The sequence below is a fragment of the Rhinopithecus bieti genome, unplaced genomic scaffold (assembly GCF_001698545.2).
Source record: "Rhinopithecus bieti isolate Rb0 unplaced genomic scaffold, ASM169854v2 scaffold_574, whole genome shotgun sequence".
Taxonomy (NCBI): Eukaryota; Metazoa; Chordata; class Mammalia; order Primates; family Cercopithecidae; genus Rhinopithecus; species Rhinopithecus bieti.
This window is the reverse complement of record NW_016803605.1, coordinates 5,644,717-5,654,947: the sequence shown is the minus strand read 5'-3', so window position 1 is coordinate 5,654,947 and position 10,231 is coordinate 5,644,717. Positions and strand designations below refer to the sequence as shown.

Sequence of the window (10,231 nt, the reverse complement as noted above, 5' to 3'; positions counted from 1 at the left end):
GCAGTGAGTGGAGATTGGGCCAGTGCACTCCAGCCTGGGCGACAAGAACAAAGCTCCGTCTCAAACAAAGAAAAAAAAAAAAAGTTTTACGTGGGGTAAAATCTTCATAAAAAACGTTTATTGACCCAGTAAACACTTTCTGGATTTGTGTTTACTTCTGTCAAACCTGCATTTCGTATGCAGTTTCTTCAGAACCCAGTTTGATAAGCTAAAGGGTACAGGCATTTCAGATCTTTTGAAGGTAAGCATATCAGCGTTTCAAAGACTCTGGGGAAGCAGGGAGCCCGAGCAGCACCATCCCTGCCCCCATCCCTCCTCTTCTCTCCCCTCCCTCTCTCTGCTGAGTTTTCATATTTACAGTATTTTGCACGTCCTGATGTTGATAAAAATCAGGATGTACAGTTAATATTTTAGACACCAGGAGCTTATAGCACGCTCTCCAATGTTAATTGATTGTATTTTATTAACATCGTGTTTTTTCTTCATCCAAAAGCAGATTTCTCATCTATGTGGAAGACAGAAAGCAGACACCGATGCTGAATGAATACTTAACCGTAAAACTGAAAGGGGATTGTAGTTCTTCATAAACGACACTTAATTCCAGCGGGGAGCAGAACTAGAAAGTTAATTTTTAAACATCTACACTTTATTTTCAAGTTAATCATTTTTGTGCTGAAGAAATATTTTCGTGTGTAAGAAAGTAGACCTTATTGTACATACAGAAACTTGGAATTATGCTAAGAATGAAACAGACTTCTCTGTAAAGATACAGACTACAGCTAAGTGCTAGAGAAGCTCTTTAAAAATGTGAACGTCAAATAGAGAAGGAACCCCTGCATAGAAAGTGCTGTTTTAACTATCTGATTTTTTAAAAATCTGTGCATACATTTAAATTCTAAACACTAGCTTATCAGAGTCAGTTCAAAATATATGAGAAATAGTATTCTCTCATGGTTTTAGCTCTTGACTTTGCTATGTAAAAAGACATAAGGTGCTTTGATATACAATGTAACTGGAAAATAGCTCCCTGGTTACTTGAGGTCCTTCTGTCCCAAGCTGAGCAGAGCCCCATCTTTCTGAGTCTATAGTAGTCCCACCTACTGACACAAACCAAAGCCTGTTGGAAGATCAACTTTTATATGCGTTTTTAAAAATCTTAAAGACTAAAACACTTCCATTTTAACTTGTAAAGTAATTTAATTTTTTACAGATTATACTATATGCCTCTGTGTCTTCTCTAAAATAATTGATCAGCTTCAGTCAATAAAAGATATTTTTAATACTAAAGAAAAAAATATGTTTCCTTGGTTTCTTTTTATTTTACTGGAGTAAAATAAGGAAGGTTCATCGCTTTTAAACTGAACCTGGCAAGTTAATTTCCTCAGGAATGGGAATGTATTTTTTTAAGCATTGCAAATATCAAAGTTCTATTGTGCTGAATAAATGCGCCTTTGTTAACAGGTTTCAGGGTTACTTCAGAGATGATTTTCATGAGCAGGGAAGAGCCACCTCATTTAGCCTTTTTAATTAGGGTGCTGAAAAGAGAAGTTGGGTGAGGTTTGGTTATGTTCTTTATCAATGCGTGCTTTCTCCCTCAGGCTGGGCTGTCCAGAGCAAAACTGAGAAAGGTATAGTAGCTTCTGAGCTGCTGCCTGCCAAGTAGAAACCTAAAATGACCCTTGGGAGACTGACTTCCAATCTAAGAATCAAAATATTAAATTTTCTCCTCCTCTTCTTGTTCATGGCTGCACATCAGCTTGCCTAGTGAAAAGGCAACACTGAATAGGAAAATGTCAGGGAACTAAAGGATTTGATAACAATTAAACATTATTTTGTGGCTAAATGTATTTTAGCTCATAGGATTATAGTACCTGCAACACCTGACACCTATTGTATCCCACCACCTTATTGTTCCATATGCAATTCAGCAATGAGAAATTTTGGCCGGGTACAGTGGCTCATGCCTGTAATCCCAGCACTTTGGGAGCCGAGGCAGGTAGATCACTTGAGGTCAGGAGTTCGAGACCAGCCTGGCCAACATGACAAAACCCCCTCTCTACTAAAAATACAAAAAATTAGCTGGGCGTGGTGTCACGCGCCTGTAATCCCAGCTACTTGGGATTGTATCTAGCTCAACCTAAGTTATTTATTTATTTTATTTTGCTTATTTTTTGTTTATCTATTTATTTTTGAGATGGAGTCTGACTCTGTCACCCAGGCTGGAGTGCAGCGGCGGAATCTCGGCTCACTGCAACCTCTACCTTCGAGGTTCGAGTGATTCTCCTGCCTCAGCCTCCCAAGTAGCTGGGACTATAGGCGTGTGCCACCATGCCCAGCTAAATTTTGTATTTTTAGTAGAGATGGGGTTTCACCATATTGGCCGGGCTGGTCTTGAACTTCTGACCTCATGATCCACCTGTCTTGGCCTCCCAAAGTGCTGGGATTACACACATGAACCACCGCACCTGGCCCAACCTAAGTTATTTAAATGACAGATTTCGTTTGTTTTTATGGCTAAATAGTATTCCATTGTGTATATATATACTACTTTTTTTTTTTTTTTTTTTTTTTTTGAGACAGAGTCTCGCTCTATTGCTGAGGCTGGAGTGCAGTGGCTCAATTTCAGCTCAGTGCAACCTCCATCTCCTGAGTTCAAGCAATTCTCCTGCCTCAGCCTCCTAAGAAGCTGGGATTACAGGTGCCCACCACCACTCCTGGCTAATTTTGTGTTGTTTTCTTTTCAGTAGAGATGGGGTTTCATCATGTTGGCCAGGCTGGTGTTGAACTCCTGGCCTCATGTGATCCTCCCAACTCGGCCTCCCAAAGTGCTGGAATGACAGGCATGAGCCACCGTGCCCAGCTAAATTTTGTATTTTTAGTAGAGACGGGTTTCACCATATTGGCCAGGCTGGTCTTGAACTTCTGACCTCGTGATCCACCCATCTCGGCCTCCCAAAGTGCTGGGATCAAAGGCTTGAGCCACCGCATTTCTTTATCCACTCATCTGTTGGGCATTTTATTGCTTCCACATCTTGGCTGTTGTGAACATGGAGTGCAGATGCCTCCTCCCCTAAGGTTGGAGAAATTTCTGTTAGAGAGGCGGTCTCCTTCTTTTTTTTTCTGTACTTTAATGGATGCAGAGAGGCAGTCCCATAGCGTATTTGAAATAGTTACAAGATAAAACTAGATTTTAGCATTTATGTTTTATCACCAACATTCTTAAGATCAACACATCCGAAGAGGAGGCAAATGAATTCTACTACAATCTGCCTGCTAGTAATAATCTCAGCATTGGAAAAGACTGATATAAGGGTATTTTTAGAATCTGTGAACGGATTTTTTTTTTAATTTTATTTTTAGTGACAAGGTCTCACTCTGTCACCCAGGCTGGAGGGCAGTGGTATCATCATAGCTCACTGTAGCCTCAAACTCTTGGGCTCAGCCTCCCAATTAGCGAGGACTCCAGGCACATGCCACCATGCCTAATTTTTTTTTTTTTTTTTTTTTGAGACGGAGTCACGCTCTGTCACCCAGGCTGGAGTGCGGTGGCACGATCTCAGCTCACTGCAACCTCTGCCTCCCAGGTTCAAGAGATTCTTCTGCCTCGGCCTCCCAAGTAGCTGGGATTACAGGCACCTGCCACCATGCCCGGCTAATTTTTGTATTTTTAGTAGATGGAGTTTCATCATGTTGGCCAGGGTGGTCTTGAATTCCTGACCTCAAGTGATCTGCCCACCTCAGCCTCTCAAAGTACTGGGATTACAGGCATGAGCCACCATGCCTGGCCAAATTTTTTATTTTTCATGGAGACAGAGTCTCACCATGTTGACCAAGCTGGTCTCGAACTCCTGGCCTCAAGCAGTCCTCTCACCTTGACCTCCCAAAGCTCTTGGGCTTATAGGCATGAGCCACTGCACGCACCTGGCCTGTGAAGAGTTTATTTATTTATTTATTTTCTAGAGATGGGGTTTCACCATGTTACCCAGGATGGTCTTGAACTCCTGAGCTCAAGTGATCCACCCATCTCAGCTTCCCAAAGTGGTGAGATTATAGGCGTGAGCCACTGTGTCTGGCCAGTGAACAGATTTTTGTTGTTGTTGAGATGGAGTCTCGCTCTGTCACCAGGCTGGAGTGTAGTGGCGCGATCTCGGCTCACTGCAACCTCTGCCCCCCAAGTTCAAGTGATTCTCCTGCCTCAGCCTTCCGAGTAGCTGGGACTACAGGCGTGTGCCACCACACCCGGCTAATTTTTGTATTTTTAGTAGAGACGGGGTTTCACCATGTTGTCCAGGATGGTCTCGATCTCCTGACCTCTTGATCCACCCGCCTCGGTCTCCCAAAGTGCTGGGGTTACAGGTGTGAGCCACCGTGCCTGGCCACCAGATTTTTTTAAAAACAGAAATAGAAATATCCTCAAAGAAAAAAAGTTCTGAATTAAGATAATAAACACTAAAAGCATTTTTACCCCAAAAGTGTCAATAGAATGCATAGAACTTCTTGGCTGCATGGGATAAGGTTGTCGCTAGACATTTCAGGAAGGAGACTGAAGGCTGAAACCTTGTTATGTTCTGGCAAACTGATCCTGGAGTTTTCTTCTGTGGCTTTGTGTGGTTTGACACCTGTAGCTGGGGTGGTGGGTTTGCAGTGTTGTACTTTTGTTTTTCTTGAGCCATTTGATGACGATTTTGTTAGGATATATTGCAGGAAAGTTCATCATTCTAGGCCTTCAACAGAATAATCTTAGCAACCTCCGGTGTGATAGAGAACAGAGTGAACAGGATCAAAATAAGAAACCAGACACATTCATCAAGACTGCAGCTGACAAGGAGGTTTAAAAACCAGAATGCAGCCAGGTGCAGTGGCCCATACCTGTAATCCCACCACTTTGAGAGGCCAAAGCTCGTGGATCATTTGAGGTCAGGAGTTTGAGACCAGCCTGGCCAACATGGCGAAACCACCTCTCTACTAAAAATACAAAAATTAGCAGGGCGTGATGGTGGGTGCCTGTAATCCCAGCTACTCAGGAGGCTGAGGCACAAGAATCACTTCAACCTGGGAGGCGGAGGTTGCAGTGAGCTGAGACTGAGCCATGCACTCCAGCCTGGGCGACAGAGCGAGACTCTGTCTCAAAAAAAAAAAAAAAAAAAAAAGAGAAGTTGAGTGAATGAAAAGTGTACATGAATCAGTCCTCTAAAGGATGATGTCTGGGTTCTCAGCCAGATGCATGCTTAAGAAACCCAACAACAACAACAAAAAGAAACCCAACACAAACAGAATCAAAGAATTTTGAGCACATAGTAGGTGCTTTGCTGGCCACTGGAGACACAGCAATGAGCAAAGCAGACAATCTAGTCGTAGAGACACAGTAATCTAAGAATCCTATAAATAGTTCACGAGAGACTGGTTAGTGTTACAAAAGAAAGCTTTGAGATATGATGACAGCTTATAATAGGGACTCAGGCAAAGGGTGGAGTGTTCAGAGAACGCTTCCCTGCAGAAGTGACATCTGAGCCAAGAGTTAAAGACAGGTGGATGCTAAGTAGGGCTAACAGGAAGCAGAAGAGAATTCCAGGCAGTAGGAACAGCATGTGCCAAGGCTCTGAGGTGGGAGGGAACATGATGCATCTGGGACCTGATGGGCCAGGATGGTGCAAGATGAAGCCGGAGACAGAGGCTGGGGCCAGATCATGCATACAAGTCAATGAGTCACCGTGGGTGTGGCAGCATACCATGTTTTAGTGGGTCAGATGATGTAAACTCTCCTGTGTGTCTTGGGTTTTCCTTCAAACAAGGTCTTATTTGTATTCCAATTGCTTTGCTTTTGTAATAGGGGTGAGCAGGAATTCAACAGCCCTGGAGATACACCAAAACAGGACCCTGATTCTGATGGCATGAAGAATCTCAGGCTGGGAGCAGTGGCTCCTGCCTGTCATGCCAGCAGTTTGGGAGGCTGAGGTAGGAGGATTGCTTGAGTCCAGTAGTTCAAGACCAGTGTGGGAAATGTGGTGAGACCCCCGTCTCTACAAAAAATTAAAAAATTAGCCAGGCATGGTAGTACATACCTGTGGTCCCAGCTATTCTGGAGGCTGAGGTGGGAGGATCACTTGAGCCCAGGAGATTGAGGCTACAGTAAGCCATAATCTAGCCACTACACTCCAGCATGGATAATAAAGCAAGCAAGACCCTGTATCCAAAAAAATTAAAAAAAAAAAAAGCCAATCAGTGACAGGGCCAATAGTAGACCAGGCCTCCTGTCTGAAGATGTTAGAGAGATGAACCAGAAAAATTAAGAGTGGGGAAGTTTGGGCCAGGCATGGTGGCTCACACCTGTAATCCCAGCTACTCAGGAGGCTGAGGCAGGAGAATTGCTTGAACCCAGGAGGTGAAGGTTGCTGTGAGCTGAGATCGTGTCACTGCACTCCAGCCTGGGCGACAGAGGGCAACCCTGTCTCAAAAACATCAACAAACAAACAAATAAACGAGTGGGGAAGTTTGTATCCTTATGTCCCCAGTGATGCTCTCCTGTGAGATCAGCTGTATGTTGAAGTATACCAAATGGGGTGTTCGTTAACTCACTTTTTCAGCCCTTCACTTCACATACACTTACTGAACATTGCAATGTGCCAGGTGCCCCACTAGGCACTGAGTACATAAAACTGAGTAAGACAGGGTGGCCCTCTAATAGCTCAAAATCTTACCTACACATAAAGTACAGTCCCTTGGAGATATATTAGGAGAGTGCTCTTGGGCCCCAAACAGCAAGCCCAAGATAGCATAGTACTGAAAATCATCCACCACAAAATGTAGCCCAAATGGCATGGGTGCTGGGAGCGCTGGCTTTGAAATCAGGCACATCTGGGTCTGGATCCCAAACGCACAGTTTATCAGTTGTATGAACCTGGGCTAAACTCTGAGCCTGAGCTTGTTTGTTGGTCTGTAAAAGTACCATCAAGAGGCCAGGTGCAGTGGCTTCGGCCTGTAATCCCAGCACTTTCAGGTGGGGGAATTCACTTGAGCCCAGGAATCTGAGACCAGCCTAGGCAACATAGCGAGACTCTGTCTCTACAGAACAAATTTAAAAATTAGCTGTGCATGGCCGGGCGCGGTGGCTCACGCCTGTACTCCCAGTACTTTGGGAGGCTGAGGCGGGTGGATCATGAGGTCAAGAGATCAAGACCATCCTTGCCAACATGGTGAAACCCCATCTCTACTAAAAATACAAAAATTAGCCGGGCGTGGTGGCAGGCGCCTGTAGTCCCAGTTACTTGGGAGGCTGAGGCAGGAGAATTGCTTGAACCCCGGAGGCAGAGGTTGCAGTGAGCCGAGATTGTGCCACTGCACTCCAGCCTGGCAACAGAGCGAGACTCCATCTCAAAAAAAATAAAAATAAAAAAAAAAATAAAAATTAACTGGGCATGGTAGTGCATCCCTCTAGTTCCAGCTACTTATTAGGCTGAGGTGTGAGGAGCACTTGAGCCCACGAGGCAGAGATTGCAGTGAGCTATGATTATGCCACTGCATTCCGGCCTGGGTAACGAAGCCAGACCCTGTCTCAAAAAAAATAAATAAATAGGCTGGGTGCAGTGGCTCAAGCCTGTAATCCCAGCACTTTGGGAGGCCGAGATGGGCGGATCACGAGGTCATGAGATCGAGACCATCCTGGCTAACCCGGTGAAACTCTGTCTCTACTAAAAAATACAAAAAACTAGCCAGGCAAGGTGGCGGGCGCCTGTAGTCCCAGCTACTTGGGAGACTGAGGCAGGAGAATGGCGTAAACCTGAGAGGCGGAGCTTGCAGTGAGCCAAGATCCAGCCACTGCACTCCAGCCTGGGCGACAGAGCAAGACTCCGTTTCAAAAAAAAATAAAAAATAAAATAAATAAATAAAAATAAAGTTGTTATGCTTTATTATTTACTTATTTGAGACAGGGTCTCACTCTGTTGTCCAGGCTGCAGTGCAGCGGTGTCATCTCGGCTTACTGCAACCTCTGCCTTGCAGGCTTAAGTGATCCTCCCACCTCAACCTCCTGAGTAGCTGGGACTACAGGCACGCCATCATGGCTGGCTAAGATTTTTGTATTTTTTGGCAGAGATGGGGTTTCATCATGTTGCCCAGGATAGTCTCGAACTCCTGAGCTCAAGTGATCCACCTGCCTCAGCCTCCCAAAGTGCTCGGATTACAGGCGTGAGCCACTGTGCCCGACCTCATCAATAACTTTAAAGAAGAGTAAGTGAGATACTGTTTAACAAATGCTGAGCCTGGTGCCCAGCACAGTGATAGGCTCTATGATTATTTAAAAAGCCGGTTGCTAAGGGGAAGTCACTGTGGCAGATGTGCTAGACCTAGAGGGGCTGTTGCCTGGTTGAAAAGGTATGCTGTATGTGCGTGAAAGGTCACAGGAGAACCACTTTTGTTCCGTGTGGAAAAAGGAGTGTGAGAAACAGCTGGAGTACAGCAAAAGGCCCATTTACTGTGGTCTTTATCTGAGCACAGCTATTGACTAAGTTGCCGAGGATTAAAAACCCTTTATATATGAAGAGTAAAGCCCAGTGCCTGTCAAATAATAAGCATTCAATACGTATCAGCTATTGCGATTCTACTGTTGTTCTGATAAAGGAGCTTTTTAGTGATTGGAATGAGAGAAAACAGGATTAATTTCTCCTTTGGGTGGAGTGAGAGGAGAGTCTTGGCGAATGTATCTTTTGGGGTCAGCTCTAGCTCTTGGGCTGGAAGGTGAGGAATCGGTTATTAAAGAAAAGGGTCCCTGGCTGGGTGCAATGGCTCACGCCTGTAATCCCAGCACTTTGGGAGGCCGAGGCAGGCGGATCACCTGAGGTCGGGAGTTTGAGACTAGCCTGACCAACATGGAGAAACCCTGTCTCTACTAAAAATACAAAATTAGCAAGGCATTGTGGCACATGCCTGTAATCCCAGCTATTTGGGAGGCTGAAACAGAAGAATTGCTTGAACCCAGCAGGCGGAGGTTGCAGTGAGGTGAGGTCGTGCCATTGCACTCCAACCTGGGCAACAAGAGTGAAGCTCGGTTAAAAAAAAAAAAAAGAAAAAGAAAGAAAGAAAGAAGAAAATAAAAGAAAGGAAAGAAGAGAGAAGGAAGGGAGGGAGGGAGGGAGGAGGAGGAGGGAGGAGGGAGGGAAAAGAAAGGAAAGAGAGGAACAAAAGGGTCCCCTGAACCTCAGGTTTACAGCCTCATTAGGGAGACAAGGGTCCAGGATACGTTGGGCGTCATTTCCTCCTTACAGGCAGGCCGGTGCTATCTCCCTCAAAAGCATAGGGACCTTTAATGCCACGATTCCACATCTGCATTCCGATAGGAAGGGGAAAAGAGCAGAAACAAATATACCCTCTGAGCTTGCGCTTAGAGAGGACTCCTGGGCTTTTATTTATTTTTTTTTAACTTTCCCCCAGTCTTGTGACCAGTAATTTTAAGGGGAAGCCAATAATAATGTTTTTTAAAAGCCTCACGCCACCTCCGGCGGCAATCTCCTCGGTGTACTTTGCTTTTCAGATCAAGCCTGCCTTCTGTCCCAGCCTAATACTGCCCGCCTCAGCCCCCATTGTCCCTGGCGCTGGCGAGGTGTCCGGTGCGAGCCGCTGCTGTCTCTGGAAAATGCATCCTGCCAACCCCGCAATGGATAACAGCTGCAGCTATGTTCAAGAAGATGCACATAAGAGGGGAGAGTGTCATTGTGTGCCTTTTGACACATACGTAAGACCAAAAAAGGAAAAAAAAATAGTCTATCTGTGCTGCCACCGACCAGACTCCATGGAGGCCCAGATTTTTCTCCAATTAACCAGATCTTGCCTTGGTCAGACAAGACTAGTGAGTTTCGGGGAGGGTGGGGAGGGAATTGGCCGGGTCCCTATCCCCTGGTTGTAAGGAGGAGGGAAGGGGTTTCCCCTCCCTCTCCCCCTCCTCTCCGGGGTTTGAGGGAGAGGGATTAGAGGTGGGGAGGAGCTGGGGGGGGTTTGGCCCGCGCCCCAACCTTGTGAATGAGATGGGGGTTGGGAGTGTGCGGGGGCGGAGGCGTGTGCCGGGGTCGCCCGCGGTTGGGTGGGTTGGGGGTGTGCGGGGGAGCCGCGTGTCCGGGATCGCTGGGGGTGGGGTTTGGACGTGTGCGGGGGGAGGGGCGTGCCCTGGAGTTGGGGGCGGTCGGGGGGCGAATGCGGGCGCGGGGGGCGGGGTTGAGGTGTGCGGGGGGAGGGGCCGTGC

General features: G+C 46.1%; 1 protein-coding gene across 1 annotated transcript in view; it reads left to right on the top strand.

Annotated features, from left to right (window-relative positions):
- CCDC62 (coiled-coil domain containing 62) overlaps window positions 1–1,302 on the top strand; it is a 61,687-nt gene extending 60,385 nt beyond the window's left edge. The window contains exon 11 of the mRNA XM_017888996.1: window positions 494–1,302. The gene's annotated coding sequence lies outside the window, so the exon portion shown is untranslated. The remainder of the gene's footprint in view (window positions 1–493) is intronic.
- Window positions 1,303–10,231: the final 8,929 nt, after the last annotated feature.